General features: G+C 40.6%; 2 pseudogenes; one reads left to right on the top strand and one right to left on the bottom strand.

The window, feature by feature from the left end:
- Positions 1-1,820: 1,820 nt before the first annotated feature.
- On the bottom strand, positions 1,821-1,938 carry LOC134912948 (5S ribosomal RNA; annotated as a pseudogene).
- A 2,660-nt stretch (positions 1,939-4,598) lies between these two features.
- On the top strand, positions 4,599-4,716 carry LOC134912946 (5S ribosomal RNA; annotated as a pseudogene).
- Positions 4,717-6,240: the final 1,524 nt, after the last annotated feature.

Genomic DNA, 6,240 nt, shown 5'->3' with positions numbered 1-6,240 from the left:
CTGACTCGGATCCGGGCTTGGGTGGTGACGTTCTGGCGGATTCGGTTCTCTGAGAACCGAACCCGCTCATCTCTAATTCTAAGGCATAAGTACGGTGTATGATCTCTGTGATATCCTTGCAGAAGTATCAGATTGTCTGATGTCATTCGGTGTGAAAGGAAGCCTTGATATTTTGCAAAAGGGAGTTGATGAGATCTTGCATGTCGTCATGACAACAATATGAACAAGATATTGAAACGTTGATACAACTGAACCAATGTGTTTGAATCATTATTGAATAACTAGCTTGAGTGCCGCACCTACCTGTGTATTATGCTGAATCCGTGTGATAAGTTGGTGAGCGGGGAGTGCCAGACCTTGGACATGTGTTTATATATATATATATATATATATATATATATATGTAAAAAAGAGATAGTATAGCGCCACTTGTGAGGTTATAATCTCAGTAAAAACTATGCGATTGTATTTAAAAACTTCCGTTTTAAAAGCTTTAAGCCCACTTAACCTTAAAAAGGTGTCAGCCCACCCCTAAAAATACAAAACTGGTATGGTAATGTTAAAAAGGTATACAATTGGGGGGATAGGGGTACCGGCGACGAGTGTGGCTAAAAACTATGTTTTTAAAGCTTAAAATTAGGAGCCAAAAATGTTTCTTTTAAAATTTAATTTTTTTTTTTAATATGTATGAGAGTAAAAACAGTTTCCAAGAATGGTTAAAAAACAAGCATAAAAAACTTTTTGTCCATAAATAAGCAGTAAAAATACACTTAAAAGGATAGGAATTCAAAAAACTTAGCTTGTAGATAGTGGGTGGTCAGTATAAGCCCAACGCGTTTCGTCTCAACAGACTTCTTCAAGGGGTAGGGACAGAATGAAGCTGTATGTCTATTTATACCCATAACACTGAGTCAGGGGGTTGTGACATCATAATTGATCATGTGATAGGGATATACATTTATATATTCAAAAAAGTTAACAGAGCTAATTTTTAAAAACACAGCTGGATTAGTTCATGTCAGACAGACTCATTAGTTCAAAAAACGAGTGGTTACAGATAACACTGTGGGTGAAAACGTTTAAAAACGTTCATAATGTAATTATGAGTCACTTCCGCCACACTTCCGGTGACGGAGGACTGGACGGGTCACTTCCGCCCCACTTCCGGTGTCAACTGCGCATGCGCCCGCGGCGGTTCCCGGCTTCATTGCGCCTGCGTCTGTGGGTGTTCAGGGCTGCTCCTCAGTTGATGGTGCACCTCTGACTTCTTAAACTATGCCCAATGGAGTCCATTTTTCCTGGGATGTTTAGGATGCTTTTCATGTTATTGCGGCGGCCATCTTTGTGTGGATACGCAGACACCTCTAGATACCAGGCACCTCAGTTTCCATGGTAACGGGTCCAATGCATGGAATAAATAGAAAAACAATGGTAATTTCAAAAGTAGTGGAACATATGTATTTCAAAGACACTTGTTACCTGACAAATTAGTGTGTTATTATTTAAGGTGAGGTAAAGATAGGGTGAATCACTGCCCATACGATAATAGGTGCTGGTGCAGTATAGGTGATTCCATAAGGTGACTGTAGTTATTTAATGGTGCTATTGGTGCAGGCTAGATTATATTAAGCCTTGTGATTATATAGGTATAGATATAAATCCGGTGACACATGTTTTGGCTTAAATCTAAGTCCATCCGAAGGATCATATTAAATAAATAAATAAATATATAAATTAATAAATAAATAAGTAATCAGTGATAAAAGTGATTCTAATTAGGTGCTAGTTTTTGATGAGTATCCATTGGAAATCGTTTGTTATCATTACAGTACCTGATCTTCCCAGGTAGTCTCCTCCCTGGTACTGGTCAGGCCCGGACACTGCTTAGCTTCCAAGATCAGACGGGGTTGGGCGTGCCAGTGTGGTTTGACTGTATGCGAATCTGTAACAGATACCATGGCACCAATGCACCCTGATCCCGGTTGTCACTATATACTTGTGATTCAAAAATAGTGATAATAGTATTAAATACTTAGTGTGCAACGGTTAACATCCTTTACAGTACCCGATCTCCCCAGGTGGTCTCCCTCCCTGGTACTGGTCGGGCCCAGACACTGCTTAGCTTCCAAGATCGGACGAGTTTGGGCGTGCCAGTGCGGTTTGACTGTACGCGGATTCAATAAACGTATTAAAGACATACACACTAGTAGTATGATGTTTATTTATATTTGTGAGTGTGCTCTAGTCAATTGTAAAACAGGGAAAACAAGAGGGAGAGGGGGGTAGAGGATACTGCACCTCATAGAAAAGGCGCTATCTCGTATCCTTCATTCAGACCAACTGGATGTAGAGTCTGCAACTGGAATATCCAGTACATCTCCCGTCTGGAAAGTTTATTGGCAAGATCCCCTCCTCTCTCACCCAAAGCCACATGTTCAATAGCCTTGAATGTAATTTCCTCTGGGTTGGAGTTATGTTGCAGCGTAAAGTGTCTGGAAACTGCGTGACTTTCCACTTTGTTTTTAATGTTCCTTATGTGCTCTTGGATCCGTAGTTTCAACGATCTTATTGTCTTTCCTACGTAGTTCATACTACAGGTGCACTCCAAAAGGTAAATTACGGATGTAGTGTTGCAGTTCATAAAGTCTTTTATGGTATATTCCTTGTCACCTTCTGTACCACTGAAAGTTTTTCTGTTCCGGTGTAGGTATCTGCAGATATTACATTTTCCACACTTGTATGAACCTGTGCACTTCAGGCTCGACGTCTTGTGGGTAGATTCTCCTCTTAACATACTTGGTGCAATAATGTCCTTTAGATTTCTGGATTTTTTGAAGATAAGTTCTGGTTGTGGCGGTAAGATCTCTTTAAGCACTGGGTCCATTAGGAGGATGTTCCAATGGGTTTTTAAGGATTTTCTTACCACTCTTTCGTGTTGGCTAAAGGTTGTAATGAAGGCCACTGAGTCTGTCTTCACCTCCCTGGTTTTGTATTTGAGTAGGTCATCAGTAATTATGAAGACAGATCCAAGTCTGGTTTAAAACCAACATCCAAGTATTATCCCTTGGAGTCCAAGGGCAATAATGTGAATATTTTCTATGATCTGGTGAAGAAGGATCTATGCGACACAGAGTTAAAACCAGTTAAGGAAAAGAATATGAACAATCGGGAATGTGAAGCTTTAAAGAATCTACAGAAAAACAACAATATTGTTGTAAAACAAGCTGACAAAGGGGAGGGATTAGTCATTATGGATTATGAGGCAAATACAAAGGAGGCTTTAAGACTTTTGGGAGACACCAATTCTTATCTACTGCTACAAAGTGATCCGAAGGAACATTTCATAGACGAACTCAGAACCTTACTCCTACATGGCCTTCGAAGTAACATATTAACTAAGGACGAATATCAATATTTGATGCAATCTAATCCCATCACCCCCACCTTCTACTTCTACTACCGAAAATACACAAATCCTTGACGAATCCACCGGGCAGACCCATAGTGGCAGGAATAGGGTCACTTACCGCAAACCTATCGGAATATGTTGATGTGTTCCTTAAAAAGTATGTGAAAGAGCTCCCATCTTTTCTAAAAGACACCACATCTGTACTCAATATAGTACGTACGGTGGAGTGGAAAAACACCTACATTTGGGCGACTGTGGATGTCCAATCCTTATATACGTGCATTGAGCATTCAAAGGGTATAGCCGCATGCAGGGAGTTCTTGGAAAGTGACCCTTCCCTAACATGTACCCATAGGGAAGACGTCGAGCCTGAAGTGCACAGGTTCATACAAGTGTGGAAAATGTAATATCTGCAGATACCTACACCGGAACAGAAAAACTTTCAGTGGTACAGAAGGTGACAAGGAATATACCATAAAAGACTTTATGAACTGCAACACTACAACCGTAATTTACCTTTTGGAGTGCACCTGTAGTATGAAGTACGTAGGAAAGACAAAAAGACCGTTGAAACTACGGATCCAAGAGCACATAAGGAACATTAAAAACAAAGTGGAAAGTCACGCAGTTTCCAGACACTTTACGCTGCAACATAACTCCAACCCAGAGGAAATTACATTCAAGGCTATTGAACATGTGGCTTTGGGTGAGAGAGGAGGGGATCTTGCCAATAAACTTTCCAGACGGGAGATGTACTGGATATTCCAGTTGCAGACTCTTCATCCAGTTGGTCTGAATGAAGGATACGAGATAGCGCCTTTTCTATGAGGTGCAGTATCCTCTACCCCCCTCTCCCTCTTGTTTTCCCTGTTTTACAATTGACGAGAGTACACTCACAAATATAAATAAACATCATACTACTAGTGTGTATGTCTTTAATACGTTTATTGAATCCGCGTACAGTCAAACCGCACTGGCACGCCTAAACTCGTCCGATCTTGGAAGCTAAGCAGTGTCTGGGCCCGACCAGTACCAGGGAGGGAGACCACCTGGGGAGATCGGGTACTGTAAAGGATGTTAACCGTTGCACACTAAGTATTTAATACTATTATCACTATTTTTGAATCACAAGTATATAGTGACAACCGGGATCAGGGTGCATTGGTGCCATGGTATCTGTTACAGATTCGCATACAGTCAAACCACACTGGCACGCCCAACCCCGTCTGATCTTGGAAGCTAAGCAGTGTCCGGGCCTGACCAGTACCAGGGAGGAGACTACCTGGGAAGATCAGGTACTGTAATGATAACAAACGATTTCCAATGGATACTCATCAAAAACTAGCACCTAATTAGAATCACTTTTATCACTGATTACTTATTTATTTATTAATTTATATATTTATTTATTTAATATGATCCTTCGGATGGACTTAGATTTAAGCCAAAACATGTGTCACCGGATTTATATCTATACCTATATAATCACAAGGCTTAATATAATCTAGCCTGCACCAATAGCACCATTAAATAACTACAGTCACCTTATGGAATCACCTATACTGCACCAGCACCTATTATCGTATGGGCAGTGATTCACCCTATCTTTACCTCACCTTAAATAATAACACACTAATTTGTCAGGTAACAAGTGTCTTTGAAATACATATGTTCCACTACTTTTGAAATTACCATTGTTTTTCTATTTATTCCATGCATTGGACCCGTTACCAAGGAAACTGAGGTGCCTGGTATCTAGAGGTGTCTGCGTATCCACACAAAGATGGCCGCCGCAATATCATGAAAAGCATCCTAAACATCCCAGGAAAAATGGACTCCATTGGGCATAGTTTAAGAAGTCAGAGGTGCACCATCAACTGAGGAGCAGCCCTGAACACCCACAGACGCAGGCGCAATGAAGCCGGGAACCGCCGCGGGCGCATGCGCAGTTGACACCGGAAGTGGGGCGGAAGTGACCCGTCCAGTCCTCCGTCACCGGAAGTGTGGCGGAAGTGACTCATAATTACATTATGAACGTTTTTAAACGTTTTCACCCACAGTATTATCTGTAACCACTCGTTTTTTGAACTAATGAGTCTGTCTGACATGAACTAATCCAGCTGTGTTTTTAAAAATTAGCTCTGTTAACTTTTTTGAATATATAAATGTATATCCCTATCACATGATCAATTATGATGTCACAACCCCCTGACTCAGTGTTATGGGTATAAATAGACATACAGCTTCATTCTGTCCCTACCCCTTGAAGAAGTCTGTTGAGACGAAACGCGTTGGGCTTATACTGACCACCCACTATCTACAAGCTAAGTTTTTTGAATTCCTATCCTTTTAAGTGTATTTTTACTGCTTATTTATGGACAAAAAGTTTTTTATGCTTGTTTTTTAACCATTCTTGGAAACTGTTTTTACTCTCATACATATTAAATTTTTTTTTTTAAATTTAAAAGAAACATTTTTGGCTCCTAATTTTAAGCTTTAAAAACATAGTTTTTAGCCACACTCGTCGCCGGTACCCCTATCCCCCCAATTGTATATATATATGTATATATATATATATATATACACTGCTCAAAAAAATAAAGGGAACACTAAAATAACACATCCTAGATCTGAATGAATGATATATTCTTTTCTCTAACGTCCTAGTGGATGCTGGGGACTCCGTCAGGACCATGGGGAATAGCGGCTCCGCAGGAGACAGGGCACATCTAAAGAAAGCTTTTAGGATCACATGGTGTGTACTGGCTCCTCCCCCCATGACCCTCCTCCAAGCCTCAGTTAGGTTTTTGTGCCCGTCCGAGCAGGGTGCA

This window comes from Pseudophryne corroboree, chromosome 4 (assembly GCF_028390025.1).
Source record: "Pseudophryne corroboree isolate aPseCor3 chromosome 4, aPseCor3.hap2, whole genome shotgun sequence".
NCBI classification, from domain to species: domain Eukaryota; kingdom Metazoa; phylum Chordata; class Amphibia; order Anura; family Myobatrachidae; genus Pseudophryne; species Pseudophryne corroboree.
Note: the sequence above shows the minus strand (reverse complement) of the source record. Positions and strands in the feature narration are given on the sequence as shown.